This window comes from Somniosus microcephalus, unplaced genomic scaffold (genome assembly GCF_052327205.1).
Source record: "Somniosus microcephalus isolate GS21.2 unplaced genomic scaffold, FLI_Smic_1.0 unresolved_chr6, whole genome shotgun sequence".
In the NCBI taxonomy this organism is placed as follows: Eukaryota; Metazoa; Chordata; class Chondrichthyes; order Squaliformes; family Somniosidae; genus Somniosus; species Somniosus microcephalus.
This window is the reverse complement of record NW_028225184.1, coordinates 34,411,626-34,430,973: the sequence shown is the minus strand read 5'-3', so window position 1 is coordinate 34,430,973 and position 19,348 is coordinate 34,411,626.

Genomic DNA, 19,348 nt, shown 5'->3' with positions numbered 1-19,348 from the left:
TCCCATTCCTGGCATTTAATGTGGGAAATATCCTAAATGCTTTAATCACATGCATACAGACAGCTCTAGGTTTGGATACTATTGATTTGGTCCAGGAATTAAACCAGACCCAACAAGGGGCTCATGAGACCCCTGCTGCAATCGGGGATCGGTTGTACACTATTGATGAGATGACACAGGCCCGCCCCAATGCTGATGCATTAAACGGGAAAGATGAAGCAGCATTTAAGACAATATACTTAAAGAATATTCAGACCTCACTGCGAACAGCCTTGGGGCACACTGTCACCCACAACTCACAGCGGACCAACCTATGAAGAGATGCTACTTCTGAATGGGATTATGTAAAATTCAGGTCCGGACACCAATAACAGAAACGCCAGTGAATGTAGTTCAGGGGCCTCAGGCCCCTCCGGTGTCCAACTCCTGAAGAAAACAGTTCATATGTTATAACTGTGGAAACGTGGGATACTTTGCAAAGGATTGGCAGAATCCGAGACAGACAGGCTCAGGAGGTGGGAGGAATAATAATAATTACTCGAAATATGGTTCGTCCCGCTCACCCAATCCAATGGACTGTAAAATAGATGCCCTAGGCTCACAAAAGGAGAGAATAATGCAAACTCTTGCATTGAACCAGAGTTCGGGGAATCCAGTGGCTCCAGCCATGAGCTCATTATTCCCACCCCCACCACCGCCCCAACAATTTAATGGCCCACAATGATGGAGTCCCGCCCCACTGGCCTGGTCTGAAGTGGGGTTCAGACGAGATGGCCATGGTCGACCAGTTTTCTCAGCTTTGCTGCCTGCGGGCCGACAGCTGACTATGCTAATAATCACTGGGTTATCTGTTACAATCCTGCATTCCCCAGACACCGAACTCCAACTTGAAATAGGCAAAAGTAGCGTCGTCATAACGGGAGTCACCGGTGCACAAGCACCCGCATATCCAGGGGAGGCACTTAGTATTTGTCTTGAGACCTTCCCCGTAAAAAAATACCGATCCATTTTATATGTGTATGACAAATAGAATGGGAATATTTGGGAATGATACCCTAAGGGGAATGACAGCTATTATAGATTACAATCAGAACTGTATATGCTTTGAACCTAAACCAGGAGACATAGTGCAGATTTCAGACGCTCACTCGGAGTTTGCTATAAAGAAGCCTGAGCAGATCACGCTGCCGAAACATTCCCTGCCTGTTGTTAAATCCTTAGTGACCAAACATACAGCTGCCTTTGCTATATCTGAACACGACTGCGGGAGAAAGGAAGGGGAAACACAAATTAATGAGCCACTCCATCGTGCATGCAACTGGTACCCGATTCCCCGAGAAAGTATTTTGTATTTGCGAACAGCCATTGTCTCATTAGAAGAACAGGGCCGTTTGCCAGTAATTCCCCTGCATGGGGAAGCCAGATGGATCGTGGAGGCTTACTATTGATTACCGAGCCCTAAACAAAGTTTCCCCACGTCAGAGTCCAACTGTTAGTCGAGCCCCTTCTCTGTTAACATCCATACCCACCAAGGCCACAGTCTTCTCTGCTCTAGACATAGCGAATGGTTTCTGGAGTACTCCTGTTGCTCAGGAGAACCACCATAAATTTGCGTTCACTTTTGAAGGGCAGGGCTACACATTTAAGTGTTAACCGCAGGGGTTTCATAACTCGCCATCGATCTTTCATCAATAAATGGCACAAGAGTTAAAGATTTTTCTAAACCATCGGTCCATCTACAGTATGTTGATGATCTGCTCCTTGCTACTGAAACAATGGAGGAATACCTAGAACTTCTAGATGAATTGATAGGGTTAGTACAGAAGGCAGGGCTCAAAGTAAATCCAAAAAAGGCTCAGCTGGCAAATGATGAGGTTACATTTTTGGGAGTAAAAATTTCAGAAAACGGCCTCTGTCTGGACGATCAAAAGGTAGAGACTTTTCAGCGGCTTTCACTGCCACTTTCAAAGACTGCACTGCGATCCTTTCTAGGCCTGATTGGATATCAACGAAATGTTATTCCGAACTTTGCAGACTTGGCTAAACCTTTGTATGATCTTTTAAAGGGCGACGTGGAAGAGATACAACCCGTATCGGGAGACCACCATTCCGCTGCGGTTAGTGCTTTGAAACGAGTCAAGATGCAGGCTACAGCTCTCATTTCCCCGGATCATATTCAGCCCCTTCACCTTGAAGTAGGCTCCACCCCTTCCAGCTAAAGTGCCATTTTAAGTCAGAACCAGGCAATTAATGAGACACTACACCCCATCGTTAATGCCTCACATATCTTACGAGGGCTAGAAGGCACATTCTCAGTGTGTGATCGGCACCGGTTGGAAATATTTTGGGCTGTCAATCATTTTACTTATATCAGCGGACTACAGAAAGTGATTTTGCATTTACCACACAACGCCCCTTAATCTGCTGCTAAAACCAAGCGAGACTAAGATGACCTCTCAGCGAATCATACATTTCTCCTAAACGAACTACACTGTTACCCCTTATGCTCGCCTATGAGGGAAGCTCACACCAGTGTCCATTCCCAGTACTAGATATGGAACCAAATCCAGTAAAGGCTAATGTCATACCTGGAACTTGAAATGTGTACGTAGATGGATCATCATACTATGTGGATGGCCAAACTATAACTGGATGTGCCCTCATTGATATGGACGCCCCCAAATTGTCGGTGGGATTTCAAGTTCCCGCCCACTCCTCTCAACAAGCAGAAGTAATTGTAGTAATTCTCGCTGCTCACTACACAATTACGGATGAAACTAATATCTGGTCTGACAGCAGCTACGTCTGTAGCACAGTTATGGCCCTTCCCCTATATCATACAAATGATTTTTGCTCATCAGATGGTAATTCTTTATTACATTCTGCTCTTCTCTGTAAGCTATGGGAAGTGCTCCAGGAGCGATTCGCCCCTTGTCATGTAGGAAAGGTAGCAGCCCATCAGAAAGCTTGATCCCCCACTCCTTGGTAACCTAGCAGCCGATCGCCTTGTTAACAGTCTATCCAATACCTTGGTGGGTGATGGATGACAAACAGGCACCCGTAGTGGTAGCGGTTACCAAAGTTATAACCATTGATCGCTTTGCCATGCAGGACTCACATACTCCCTATGCACAAGTAATAGCCTAGCATGAACAAGGGCGCCCATTATCTGCACCAGCTTCATGGGCAGACTTAACTTTAGTACAACATGGTGCGGTTAAAAACCCTCCCCTGCTGATGGTGAGGAATATAGAGGGAGACTTAGTAGTTTGCGTTCCTCCCCAATTGAAGGAAGAGATTCTGGTCCTTTTCCATTCTCACCCTACAGCGGGACATTGCTCAGTGGCCACTACACTCCAAAACGTATTACCCATTTGTTGGTGGCCTGAAAAGGAGCAGCATGTGGAACAATATGTTAATCGCTGCCTGCCATGCCGACAAACAAACCCTCCTTCATCTTCTAATCACTCCTTACTTAGGTCGCAGCCTCCTACCGAGGGACCATGGACACACCTGCAGATTGACTTTATTGGCCCGCTAACAAAATCCAAGTGTAACTATGAGTTCACACACGTTGTCATTGATCAGTTTAATAAATGTTTGGAGGCGTTTCCCACAAGAAATAATACAGCACGCACAGCAGCCCGAATTCTATGGAGTGAGGTGTTCTGTAGGTGGGGATTATCACTACAAGTGGATAGCGATCAGGGTCCACACTATACGGGGGCAGTTTTCACAACCCCACAAGAAATGTTACAATAAAATATCATTTGCACATTGCCCACCATCCACAATCATCAGGGATCGTGGAGTGGTGGAATCGAACTTTAAAGACAATGTTGCAGAAGTTGTGTACTGAACACCCCACTCAATGGACTGACATGTTGCCCTTATGCTTAATGGCAATACGTTCAGCCCCACACGAGACTACGAGGGTAAAGCCATATGAAGCCATGACTGGGAGGCAGATGCAAATACCAGGACATCAAACACTGGGGAATAATACAACTTTAAAATTGCAACCATGTAGCCAAAAATGGTTACAAACCCTGATATATTATATAGCCGAGGTGAACAGAATAGTGGCCATTGACACAGGCAAATGAGGTGAACAAATCAAGCGATATTATGATAAGAGGGTCAACCATTTGAGTATGATGTTGGAGACCAAGTGATGTAACGAAATTTCTCTCCAAGGAAACACTCATTCGAGGTAAAATGGACAGGCCCGCATACCTTAGCAGATATAAGAAATCCAGCTGTGTAACATAGAAAGATTGAAACATAGAAGATAGGAGCAGGAGTAGGCCGTTCGGCCCCTCGAGCGCGCTCTGCCATTTAATTAGATCATGGCTGATCATCCGAATTCAGAAACCTGCCCCTGCTTTCTCCCCATATCCCTTGATCCATTCAGCCTCAAGAAATATATCTATCTACCTCTTGAATATATTTAATGAATTGGCCTCAACTGCCCTGTGTGGTAGAGAATTCCATAGGTTTACCACTCTCTGGGTGAAGAAATTCCTCCTCAACTCAGTCCTAAATGGCTTACCCCTTATCCAGTGTACCTACTGAATGTTCCATATGGTCCAAAGGGAGAATGTAAACGTAAATGGATCCATATCAGCCAGATGGAAACTGTTACGAATTAAGATGTTACATTCTGGTCTACCCACAGATCAGAGATGTAGCGCTGCTAACTAATATTGATGATTGGATGTGCAGTGAAACTTCTGGAGGTACATCTGTACACTGGGCGAAGGAGGCAAATGCGCCCCATTCCCCATCTATGGAATGGAACCTCCAATCATTGGTGGACATAAACAATCAAAAGACCGTAATGGTACATCTGAGACATATAAGGAAGATGTTCACGTTTGGATTTGAAATAGTACAAAAGATAATATAACAACACCATACGTAATGGGTTGTGGTACATTACAAGGCAAGGTGTATAGTTGCGAAATAAATCACGGAGATGGTGTGTGTTTCAGATGCAGGAAAGGGACAACAAAAGCCCAAATATATGGAAATTCCTGAAGAAAAGTAATTGGATCTGGGAACATGTACAAGAATCAAACCAGGGCCCAGTGGTCTCGAAAAGGAAGGAAAATATACAATTGTGCTGGGCTCGGTGGCGTAAGAAAAAGACCGGTCAGTATTCTTATATTGGATCAAATATTATCACGAAACTTAAAAATCAGGATGATGAATGGCCTCCTATCCACGAATATAATGTAAAGATTACTAATTCAGCAGGATATGAGATTCCCAAAGATAATATAGAGATCACCTCAGCAGAAAACAAACACTATATAGTACCATTTAGCCGTTGGGGGACATTAGAAGCATTCCAGATTTGTCAGTTACCAGGATCCCGTGAATGAAAATACCATGGTAGAATTCAAAGATTCAATAACTGGGTGTATGAGGGAAGGTGGATATGTCTACAGCGTTGAACTCACACGTTATAAGAAAACAAGCCATTCAGAACCCCAGGAAGAACTGGAGAAACAATGTCCCCACTTAAAACCGGGACCTGGGAACGGCCATGTAATTATACCCACCTCCAAAGCAGTTTATCATCAAGTAATACCGGAATTGGCCCCTGTTATCCTCAATTTAACAGAACTAATGCTACCAAAGTGCTGCCCTGACAAAACAGCGCAATTGACTGAAAGAATGTTGCAGCAAGTTTTTAACCAATACTGGGAAAATGCGACTTTGTTGGCAAGCATGCAGAAAACAGAAGGGGCCTTCCGCCATGAGCTTAGTACCACTCAAGAGGAAAGCCAGGAAAAGAATAGACAGAAAAGATGATTAATAAATGATGGCCTCACGGATTCCAACAAAGTAACCTGAGTAATCAACGCAATGACAACTGCAGATTTACAGAGTCAATTACAGACGGTAAGGGAAGAGTTGAAGGAGATATTTAGTAAAGAAAACAACATAGTAAGTGAGGAGCTAAGGAAAGATCAGGTAATGAACGTACGCCTATAGGATATCATACATGAATTAGAGGATCATGCCAAAAGAATTAATGATCTAATTAGAGAACACAGAATTACCTCTGAACAAGCAGCCAATAATGACTTATGTGTTATGTATGGGAATTGGCTGTTTGAACAATCTAGGTAAAACCTTCAGACATAGAAACATAGAAGATAGGAGCAGGAGGAGGCCATTCGGCCCCTCGAGCCTGCTCCGCCATTCAATGAGATCATGGCTGATCATCCAAATTCAGTACCCTGTCCCTGCCTTCTCCTCATATCCTTTGATCACTTTAGCGTTAAAAAAAATATCCAACACCTTCTTTAATATATTTAATGAACTGGCCTCAACCGCCCTCTGTGGCACAGAATTCCACAGGTACACCACTCTCTGGGTGAAGAAATTCCTCCTCATTTCAGTCCTAAATGGCTTACCCCTTATCCTTAGATTATCACCCCTGGTTCTTGACACCCCGGCCATTGGAAACATCCTTCCTGCATCTAGTCTGTCCAGGCCTGACAGAATTTTATAGATTTCGATGAGATCCCCTCTCAATCTTCTAAGCTCCAGTGAGTAAAAGCCCAATCGACACAATGTCTCCTCATACGTCATTCCTGCCATCCCAGGTGAATCTTCGCTGCACTCCTTCCATGGCAAGTACGTCCTTCCTCAGATAAGGCGCCCAAAACTGCACACAATACTCAAGGCGCGGTCTCACCAAGGCCCTGCACAACTGCAGCAAGACGTCCGTGTTCCTCTACTCGAGCCCTCTCGCTACAAAGGCCAACATACCATTTGCCTTCTTAACCGCCTGCTGCACCTGCATGCTTATCTTCAGCGAGTGGTGCACAAGAACACCCAGGTCTCTTTGCACGTCCCCTTCTCCCAATCTATTGCCATTCAGATAATAAGATACCTTCCTGTTTTTGCCACCAATGTTTATAACCTCACATTTATCCACATTATAGTGCATTTGCCATGTCTCTGCCCAATCACCCAACCTGTCCAAATCGTACTGGAGTTTCACGGCATCCTTCTCACAGCATACCCACCCAACCCAGCTTTGTGTCGCCTGCAAATTTGGAGATATTACATCCAATTCTCTCGTCCAGATCATTAATATATATTGTGAGCAGCTGCTGTCCTAGGACCGATCCTTGCGGTACACCACTAGTCACTGCCTGCCACTCGGAAAATGACCCTTTTATTCTAACTCTTTGCTTTCTATCCACCAACCAGTTCCCTATCCAAGTCAATACCTTGCCCCCACTCCCATGTGCCTTAATTTTGTACGATAATCTCTTATGCAGGACCTTATCGAAAGCCTTCTGAATGTCCAAATACACCACATCCACTGGTTCTCCCTTATCTATTTTACCTGTTACATCCTCAAAAAATTCCAGTAGGTTTGTCAAGCACGATTTACCTTTTGTAAATCCGTGTTGACTTTGTCCGATCCTGTCTCTGCTTTCCAAGTGCTCTGCAATTACATCATTTATAGTGGACTCTAGCAATTTCCCCACTACCGATGTCAGGCTTACTGGTCTATAAGTCCCCGCTTTTTCTCTACCACCTTTTTTGAATAGTTCGATAACATTTGATGCCCTCCAGTCCATGGATACTGTTCCAGAGTCTATCGAGTTCTGGAAGATAACCAGCAAAGCATCTACTATTTCTAGGGCCACTTCCTTAATTACCCTACGCTGCAGATTATCAGGCCCTGGGGATTTATCGGCCTTCAGTCCCATCAATTTTCCTAACACCATTTCCCTACAAATACTGATTTCTTTCAGTTCCACACTTTCATCAGACCCGAAGTTCCCCGGCATCTCTGGGATGTTATTTGTTTCCTCCTTTGAGAAGACAGAACCAAATCATTTATGTAATGAAATCTGTTTGTCTTGATCCTGTATTCTTTTTGCACCCATGTATATTACCATCCCCACTGTGTATAGTTTCACTTCCTCTTTCCCGACTAACCTGGGAGATTCCAGGTCTTGGCTCTTGGCTCCGCCCCTGACTTCTCTTACATAAAGATCCCAGGATCTGTATGACTCATTCCTGTGAACCAGTCGGCGTGTGGAGATGTATGCTCTGATCTTAGTGATTAAAAGCCAACTTGTTTAAGTCTATAACTTCCAGTTTTGTGGTTATTGAAGGCCCATCAATATTAATCACTAATGAATACCAGGATGGATCGACTCCTAAAACCAGAGCATCTGGAGTTGGATCCACATTATGCTGAAGCATCAAATCAATTTGGACACTGGCTCAAATGCTTCGAACTCTTCGCGGGGGCCTCATCCACTAGCGAGGTAGATAAACTTAGTCTACTGACTACTTGCGTAAGTCATTGGATTTATTCGTTCATCCGGGACACCACCTCTTACACGGAGGCCATCACTATCCTGAAGGCCCAATACCAGAGGCCAGTAAACGAAGTGTACGCCAGACATCTGCTGGCTACACGCAGGCAGCGACCAGAGGAATCAATGGACGATTTCTTACAGGGCCTAAAGGACCTGGTCCGGGATTGTAACTGCAAGACCGTGACGGCCAAAACATACTCTGAAGAATTGGTCCGCGATTCCTTCATCACGGGCCTCAAATCGAATTATATCCGGCAGAGACTGCTGGAGAAGGAGGTCCTGGGCTTAAAAAAGGCAGTGCCCACTGCGCGATCGCTGGACGTGGCCCGGAAAAACTCTGACTCTTAATCTTCTGGCCATGCGGCCCTCACCGCCTCGTGCACACCGAGGGGGCCACTATCTTGGAATCAACCATCTTCCCCATCCAGGTCTCAGACCAGCTCTACGCCGCCGGAGTCCCCACACAGAAGTTCACCCAGGAGTCCTACTACAGCGGCAATGTCTCGATGCCGGAAATGCTACTTCTGCGGCCAGGCCAAGCACCCCAGACAACGATGCCCAGCGAAGGACGCTACATGCTCCAAATGTAAGAAAAAGGGGCATTTTAGCAAAGTCTGCAGGGGGAATCCGATTTCCAACTCCGTCACAGCATCGTGCATGCCATGCGTGCCGCCATCTTGGGATCCGCCATCTTATCCCGACTCAACGGCCGCCCAGGGCCCAACAGTGGCTTCGATCACGGTGGATCAATCCAAGCCACACCCGTTGACAAAATCCATGATGGACATACAGGTAAACGGGAATTTAACGAAATGTTTAATTGACAGTGGGAGTACCGAGAGTTTTATCCACCCTAGCCTGCTACGGCGGCACTCATTAACGGTAACCCCTATATGGAGCAGAATTGCTATGGCTGCTAAGGCCCACACTTCGGACATTTTGGGCTACTGTGTGGTAACACTGACTGTAAAAGCATGGACTACAAGGATTTTAAACTCCTCGTGATGCCAGAACTCTGTGTTAATGTAATCTTGGGCCTGGACTTCCAGTGCCACCACGAAAGTGTCACGCTAGCATATGGTGTGTCCCAGCCACCACTCACAGTCTGTGGCCTATCAATCTTAAAAATCAGCCCGCCCTCTTTATTCGCTAATCTCGCTCCGAACTGTAGGCCCATAGCGACCAAAAGTAGATGGTACAGTCTGGAAGACAGACACTTTATCAAGGCGGAAGTGGACAGACTCCTGCGGGAAGGCATTATTGAATGCAGTACCAGCCCGTGGCCTGCCTAAGTAGTCATAGTTAAAAATAACGAAAAGAAACGGATGGTAATTGATTACAGCCAGGCTGTTAATATTTATACCGAGCTGGACGCCTACCCTTTACCCCGCATATCAGAAATGGTCAACCAGATTGTGCAATACCGAGTCTTCTCGACTATCGACCTCAAATCCACGCATCAGCTGCTCCCCATTAGAATGGAGGACCGCCCATACACCGCCTTCAAGGCGAACGGGCGCCTCTACCATTTTCTCAGAGTGCCCTTCGGGGTAACAAATGGTGTCTCGGTCTTCCAACGTGAGATGGACCGCATGGTTGACGAGAATAAATTACAAGCTACCTACCCCTATCTGGACAATGTCACTATCTGCGGGCACAACCAGCAAGACCACGATCTAAATCTTGCGAGATTTTTAAAAACTGCTCTAAAGCTGAATCTAACCTACAACGAAGACAAATGTGTCTTCATCACAACCCGTCTCTGTATCCTCGGCTGTGCGGTGGAAGATGGTGTAATTGGACCGGACCCTGACCGATTATGCCCCCTAAAGGAACTGCCCCTGCCACACAATCCCAAAGCTTTAAAAAGGTGCCTGGGATTTTTTTCGTATTATGCCCAATGGGTGCCCAATTACTCCGATAAGGCCCGACCCCTCATTAAATCGACGTCCTTCCCACTATCAGCTGAAGCTCGGGAGGCATTCACCAGTATTAAACAGGACATTGAAAGGGCTGCAGTGTGTGCAGTGGACGAATGCATTCCCTTTCAAGTCGAAAGCGATGCGTCAGACTTTGCCTTAGCTGTGACCCACAATCAGGCTGGGAGAACTGTGGCCTTCTTCTCCCGAACCCTTCAGGGACCTGAAATCAGGCACTCTTCTGTCGAGAAGGAGGCACAGGCTATAATGGAGGCAGTGTGGCACTGGAGACACTACCTAGCCAGCAAACGTTTCACCCTGCTCACCGACCCGCGGTCGGTGGCTTTCATGTTTAATAACAAACAAAGGGGAAAAACAAGAATGACAAAATACTCAGGTGGCGGATCGAACTATCCACGTTCGACTATGATATTATGTACAGGCCGGGAGCCCTTAATGAACCCCCAGACGCCCTATCGCGGGGAATGTGTGCCAGCATTCATACGGACAAATTACAGGGTCTCCACAACGACCTCTGTCACCCAGGGGTCACCCGACTATACAGTTTAATGAAGTCCCGCAATCTGCCCCACTCCATCGAGGAGGTCAGGGCAATGACCAGAGCCTGCCGCATCAGTGCGGAATGCAAGCCTCGTTTCTACAGGCCTGACCGTGCACACCTTATCAAAGCCACACGGCCATTCGAGCGCCTAAGTCTGGACTTCAAGGGACCCCTTCCCTCTGCCGACCGTAACGTATACTTCCTCAATATCATTGATGAATATTCCCGCTTCCCCTTCGCCATTCCCTGCCCAGACATGACCAGTGCCACGGTCATCAAGTGTCTCTGTAATCTATTCTGCATGTTTGGCATGCCGAACTACATATACAGCGATAGGGGGACGTCATTCATGAGTGACGAGCTGCACCAGTTCTTGCTCTCGAAGGGATAGCCACTAGCAGAACCACTAGCTACAACCCCCGGGGTATTGGGCAAGTGGAAAGGAAGAATGCTACTGTTTGGAAGGCTGTCACGTTAGCCTTAAGGTCAAAAGGTCTTCCGACCTCCCGCTGGCAGGAAGTCCTCCCAGACGTGCTCCACTCCATAAGGTCTCTGTTATGTACTGCCACTAACGCTGCCCCTCACGAAAAGATGTTTGTTTTCCCCCGGAAATCCACCTCGGGCATATCTCTACCCGCGTGGCTGACGTCTCCGGGGAGAGTACTATTGCGGAAGCACGTGAGAGGCCATAAAACGGACCCCATTGTGGAAAAGGTACAGCTCCTCCATGCAAACCCTCAGTACGCCTATATCGAATAATCTGACGGGCGAGAGGACACTGTTTCCATAAAAGACCTCGCTCCCTCGGGGAGCAGAGAGAGCGATGGGAGACTACCCGATGAAGACCTACACTACAAAGAGACAGGACGCCCAGAGGTATCGATACCCAACTTTAACCTGGAGGACACTGCAGATAACCTGGAAGACACTGCGGAGGCCCGGGCAGTGGAGGAACCAGAATCCACTCCCCTAGAGGCACCCCAACCGGCTTTGCACCGATCACTGAGAACTGCAAAACCTCCTGACATACTCACTTATACCAAATTTTAAGAAACATCACCCCGATGGACTAAATCTATAGAAGGGGTGAATGTAATGAAATCTGTTTGTCTTGATCCTGTATTCGCTTTGCACTCATGTATATTACCCTCCCCACTGTGTATAGGTACACTTCCTTCTTCCCGATTAACCTGGGAGGTTCCAGGTCTTGGCTCTTGGTTCCGCCCCTGACTTCTCTAAAATAAAGATCCCAGGATCTGTATGACTCATTCCTGTGAACCAGTCGGCGTGTTGAGATGTTAGCTCTGATCTTAGTGAATAAAAGCCAACTTGTTTAAGTCTATAACTTCTAGCTTTGTGGTTATTGAAGGCCCATCAATTTATTTAGTTGTTCTGCCATTTCTTCGTTCACCAGTATAAATTCCCCTGATTCTCATTGCAAGGGACCTACGCTTGACTTCACCAATCGTTTTCTCTTCACATATCATTAGACGCTTTTACAGGCAGTTTTTATGTTCCCAGGAATCTTACTCTCATATTCTATTTTCCCCTTCCTAATTAATCCCTTTTTCCTCCTTTGTTGAATGCTAAATTGCTCCCAATCCTCAGGATTATTGCTTATTCTGGCCAATTTATAAGTACTCTCCTTGGATCTTATGCTACCCCTAATTTCCCTTGTTGCCACGGTTGAGTCGCCTTTTTTGTTTTATTGTTATGGCAAACTGGGATGAACAAATTCTGTAGCTCATCCATTCGGTCTTTGAATGATTGCCATTTCCTATCCACCATCAACCACTTGTGTGACATTCCCCAATCAATCCTACCCAACTCACGCCTTAGACCATTGTAGTTTATTCATTTAAATGTAGGATGCTAGTCTGTGAGTCAACTAATTAATTCCACATCTTAATGAAGAAATCGAACATATTATGAGCGCACCGACCCAAGGGGCCTCGTACAACAAGATTGCTAATTAATGCTTTCTCATTACATAATACCCAGTCTAAGATGGCCTGATCTCTGGTTGGTTCCTCGACATATTGGTCCAGGAAACCATCCCGTAAACACTCCAGGAATTCCTCCTCCACAGTATTGTTACTAATTTGGTTCGCCCAATCTATATGTAGATTAAAGTCACCCATGATGTCTGCTGTGCCCTTATTGCACGCTTCTTTAATTTCCCTTTTAATGCCATCCCCAACCTCCGCCTTACTCTTTGGAGGTCTATATATCACTCCCACTAACGATTTCTGCCCCGTGGTATTTCTCAATTCTACACATACAGATTTCATACCATTAGAGCTAATATCCTTCTGTACAATTGTATTAATCCCTTCTTTAACCAGTAATGCTACCCCACCTCCCTTTTCCTTTTTGCATATCTTTCCTGAATATCGACTACCCCTGGATGTTGAGCTCCCAGCCTTGGCCATCCTTGAGCCACATTTCCGTAATCCCAACCAAATCATATTTCTTTACCTCTATTAGCGCAGCCAATTCATCCACCTTATTGTGAATGCTCCTCGCATTAAGACACAAAGCCTTCAGGCTTGTTTCTTTAACGCTCTTAGACCTATTAGAATTATTATTTACTGTGGCCACGTTTGATTTAAACCGTTTATTTCTCTGACTGCCATTTTATTATTCTCCTTAATATCTTTTGATTTTATCCTTGATTCCCTTTCCTCTGTCTCCCTGCTCAGGTTCTCAACCCCCTGTCATTTTAGTTTAAACCCTCCCCAGAGCACTAGCAAACACTCCCCCTAGGATACCAGTTCAAGCCCTGCCCAGGTGCAAACCGTCCGGTTTGAAATTGTCCCACCTCTCCCAGAACCAGTTCCAATGTCCCAGGAACTTGAATCCCTCCCCGTTGCACCATTCCTCTAGCCACTTATTCATCTGAAATATCCTTCTATTTCCACTCTGACTCGCATGTAGCACTGGTAGCAATTCTGAGATTACTGCCTGTGAGGTCCGATTTTTTAATTTACCTCCTAACTCCCTATATTCTGCTTTCATGAACTCATCCCGCTTTCTAGCTATATCGTTGGTGCCTATATGCACCACAACAACTGGCTGTTCACCCGACACTTCCAAGATGTTCTTCAGCTGCTCTGAGACATCCTTGACCCTTGCACCAGGGAGGCAACACATCATCCTGGAGTCTCGTATGCGGCCGCAGAAACGCCTATCTATTCGCATTACAATAGAAACCTATATCACTATAGCTTCACACCTCTTTTTCCTCCCGTCCTGTACAGCAGGGCCACCCCTGTTGCCAGGAAGTTGGCTGCTGCTGCTTTCCTCTGAGAAGACATCCCCCCCAATAGCACTCAAAGTGGTGTATCTGTTTGAGAGGGGGATGTCCACAGCGGACCCCTGCACTACCTGCCTGCGGCTTGTACTCTGACTGTTGGTCACCCAATCCCTTTATGCCTGTTCAATCTCTACCTGCGGTGTGGCCAACTCTGTAAACGTGCTATTCGCGACGTCCCGAATATCGTGAATGCTCCAGTATGCATCAATTCACATCTCCAGTGCCGCAATGCAGTCTGTCAGCAGTTGCAGCTCACCAGAGAGAGCTTAGTAACTACAAACCATTTAAAGTTTAAACAAGAGAGAAATACTCACCAACGAATCACTTCCCTGCTTCCTGCTGACGTCACACTTTGATTACTTTTTACCTCTCTCTCCCGCTGCTCAATTGGTAAGCCTCACCTCGCTGCTCCTTATATGCCACGCTCGCTGTTCCATTCCCAGGTCCACTCTGGTCGGGCTTCACCTCGATGCTCCTTTTATGCGTCGCTCGCTGTTCTACTCCCAGGTCTGCTCTGGTCTGGCCTTGCCTCGCTGCTCTTTTTATTCCATGCTCTCTGCTCCACTCCCAACCCGCTCTGGTCGGGCCTCGCCTCGCTGATCCTATTATGCCGTGCTCGCTGTTCCACTCCCAGGACCGCTCTGGTAGGGCCTCGCCTCGCTGCTCCTTTTATGCCGTGCTCGCTGTTCCACTCCCAGGTCTGCTCTGGCATGGCCTCGCCTCGCTGCTCCTTTATAGCCAGGCTCGCTGTTCCACTCCCAGGTCCGCTCTGGTCGGGCCTCGCCTCGCTGCTCCTTTCTAGCCATGCTCGCTGTTCCACTCCCAGGTCCGCTCTGGTAGGACATCGTCTCACTGCTCCTTTATAGCCGCCCTCACTGTTCCATTCCCAGGTCCGCTCTGGACGGGCCTCGCCTCGCTGCTTCTTTATAGCTGCGCTCACTGTTCCACTTCCAGTTCCGCTCTGGTCGGGCCTCAGCTTACTGCTCCTTTTATGCCGCACTCGCTGTTCCACTCCCAGGTTCGCTCTGGTCAGGCCTCGCCTCACTGCTCCTTCATAGCTCCGCTCACTGTTCCACACCCAGGTCCACTCTGGTCGGGCCTCGCCTCGCTGCTCCTTTATAGCCGTGCTCGCTGTTCCACTCCCAGTTCCACTCTGGTCAGGCCTCAACTCGCTGCTCCTTTTATGCCGCGCTCGCTGTTCCACTCCCAGGTCTGCTCTCGTCGGGCATCGCCTCGCTGCTCCTTTTATGACATGCTCGCTGTTCCATTCCCCGGTCTGCTCTGGACGGGCCTCGCATCGCTGCTACTTTTATGCCGCACTCGCTGTTCCACTCCCTGGTCCGCTCTGGTCGGGCCTCGCCTCACTGCTCCTTTATAGCTGCGCTCACTGTTTCACTCCCAGGTCCGCTCTGGTCTGGCCTCGCCTCACTGCTCCTTTATAGAGGTGCTCACTGTTCCACTCCCAGTTCTGCTCTGGTCAGGCCTCGCCTCGCTTCTGCTTTTATGCCGCGCTCACTGTTCCACTCCCAGGTCCGCTCTGGTTGGGCCTCACCTTGCAGCTCCTTTATAGCCATGCTCGGTGTTCCACTCTCAGGTCTGCTCTGGTCGGGCCTCACCTCGCTGCTCCTTTATAGCCGCGCTCACTGTTCCACTCCCAGGTCCGCTCTCGTCTCGCCTCGCCTCACTGCTCCTTTATAGCGGCGCTCACTGTTCCACTCCCGGTCCGCTCTGGTCGGGCATCGCCTCGCTGCTCCTTATATGCCACGCTCACTGCTCCGCTCTCAGGTCCGCTCTGGTTGGGCTTTGCCTCACTGCTCCTTTATAGCCCCGCTCGTTGTTCCACTCCCAGGTCCGCCCTGGTCGGGCCTCTCCTCGCTGCTCCTTTTATGCCATGTTTTATTGCATGTGTGATATCCTATAGGCGTATGGTCGTTACCTGATCTTTCCTTAGCTCCTCACTTACAATGTTGTTTTCTTTACTAAGTATCTCCTTCAACTTTTGCCTTACCCTCTGTAATTGATTCGGTAAATCTGCGGAGCCCATTGCCTCCCAACTTAGGTCACTAGCAAACACCTGTCAGGGCTATCCAGTTATTACGGTGATGAGGAATTATGCAAGGTCAAGATTTTAGTTAGAATTCTCCCTGCCAAATACGAATGCCACGAGTTAGGGGGTCAAAGATGCCCAACCCCCTATTTAGAACAGAGAATATAGGAGTAGTAAAAGGAAATACTGTTAGTCGATTTCTCATGGCACCATAAGTGTTAATACAGTTAGAAAAACTAACCTGGATTGAACCAAACCTACAAGGCTCCAATACAAATGAGGCCGCCCTTGTTGCACAAAAAGTTAAACGACGAATCAAAACACACCTGTGGATATAGTTGGAATAAGGAAAGATTACAATGTACTATGGAAGTGGCAGGCCCCTTAGATGTATGGACTGGCATAGCCTAAGTGCTGTTTTACCACCTTAGAAAACTCTTATAGTCACGGAACACTTGAATGTGTAGGGAACTACTCTATTAACCCTACAAAGACTCCATTGATAGAAGGACGAATCCTCCTCGCATTGGCCTCACATGGCCAACAGCTACTACAAGCAGAAGACTATTTAAAAATAAACCTACAAGATTTCGTCACTACATTCAGATATGATATCCTTGAGCTACCTGAAGCATTAAACAACTAATATATGAACTGAGCACCTACCAACGCCATTATTACGCCCTGGTGCAAGGGAATAAAGCAATAGCTGAGGACTTCCCAGATATCGAGGATCAGGCACACTGGTGGGATGTAGGAACACATGTTGTACTGATATGCTTACTAGTTTACAGCTGCTACCTGAAAAACTTAATGCACGAAACGCGATCATGTTTAAATGTGATTACAACCCAGAACATGTTAGAGGTACATAAACAGAAGCAAAATAATCCATATGTAAGATTTTAGTTTTACGGGGTCGGCAAATGTCTCGCCCTCAAGGTAGGGATATATAGGATAGGGTGTACCTGTAGGATTTAGTAAACATTATTAAGACTCTATAACCATTTTTCTATAACTATAATGAGTGAAATAGTTTGTCAAATGTCTAAACACCTGTATAAAATGGTGAATGGCTGAGCAAAGCAGGATGGGATAATGCCAACCAGACTAAAAACCATTGTTTAAAATTTGCTGAAGTAACGCAATGTTGTGCTAAGTTTATGCAGGTGAGGTATTCAGCAATATTATGCTTAAAGAGATAAAAACTAGAGAGATAGATAAGAGTTGGAGACATCCTTCATTGGTACAGCTATCGGATGGACTGACTGTTTTGTCAACATTCTAGGAAGTGTTCTGTGAAAAGTGAACATCTGAGATAAGGGTACTCTGTTATCCATAGAGAAAAACCTAGTGGGATCAACAAGGTCATAAGATGACTAACGAGGGAAGCAAGACATTTTACCAGGTGTCAGAGGGTTAATTACTGCCACGTAGGCAAAACGAGAGGGAAAAGGGTATAAAGAGACAGGATTGGAACTTCGAAAGCAGCGAACCATGTAACAAGAGATTGACTGGAACTTCGGTCAACAAAACACAGCAAGATCCCAAGGAAGCGAGCATCGGTCAAGAGAACACAGCAACATGCATCAGGAGAGTGGGACACAGTCACTGGGAAGGACCGCTGGGATCGAGGAACAGACTGTGACTATTTCCTTGTTCAGTATTACTGCCTTGTACTGGATGTTTAATGCTTAATAAACCTGTTTTACTGATACACAATATACCTGAACCCAGAGTGTTTTTTTTAGTCACAGACTGTTTTACTGATACACAATATACCTGGACCCAGAGTGGTTTGTGTAGTCACGGACTGTTTTACTGATACACCATATAACTGAACCCAGAGTGGTTTGTGCAGTCACGGACTGTTTTACTGACTGTGTTTTTGCAGCATTCTCTGTTGTTATTTTCGATTTCCAGCATCTGCAGTATCTTGCGATCATTCCTGGACCCAGAGTGGTTTGTGCAGTCACGGACTTTTTTACTGATACACAATATACCTGGACGCAGAGTGGTTTGTGCAGTGACGGACAGTTTTACAGATATGCAATATACCTGGACCTTGAGTGGTTTGTGTAGCCATGGACTGTTTTACTGATACACAATATACCTGTACACAGAGTGGTTTGTGTAGTCACAGACTGTTTTACTGATGCAAAATATACCTGGAGCCGGAGTGGTTTGCGTAATTATGGACTGTTTTACTGATACACAATATACCTGGACCCGGAGTGGTTAGCGTAATCACGGACTGTTTTACTGATACACAATATACCTGGACCCAGAGTGGTTTGTGTAGTCATGGACTGTTTTACTGATACACAATATACCTGGACCCAGAGTGGTTTTTGTTGTCACGGACTGTTTTACTGATACACAATACAAATGGACCCGGAGTGGTTTGTGTAGTCACGGACTATTTTACTGATACACAATATACCTGTACCCGGAGTCGTTTGTGCAGTCACGGACTGTTTTACTGATACACAATATATCTGAACCCAGAGTGGTTTGTTCAGTCACGGACTGTTTTACTGAAACAATATATACCTGGACCCGGAGTGGTTTTCGTAGTCACGGACGCTTTTACTGATACACAATATACCTGGACCCAGAGTGGTTTGTGTAGTCACAGAATGTTTTACTGATACATTATATACCTGGACCCAGAGAGGATTGTGTAGTCACGGAGTGTTTTACAGATACACAAAATACCTGAACCCAAAGTGGTTTTTGTAGTCATGGACAGTTTTACTGATACACAATATACCTGAACCAGGAGTGGTTTGTGTAGTCATGGACTGCTTTACTGATACACAATATACCTGAAGCCGGAGTGGTTTGTGTAGTCACGGACTTTTTTACTGATACACAATATACCTGAACCCGGAGTTGTTTGTGTAGTCATGAACTGCTTTACTGATGCACAATGTACCTGGACCCAGAGTGGTTTGTGTAGTCAAGGACTTTCTTACTGATGGATGGTTACAGTGAGGGGGTGGTGTGTATCTGAGAGTGCTACAGTGAGGATCATGGTGTATATCAGGGTATTACAGTGAGGGGTGAGGGGTACATCAGATTGTTATAATGATGGATGTGGTTTATATCAGAATTTTTCAGTGAAGGGTCTGGGGAACA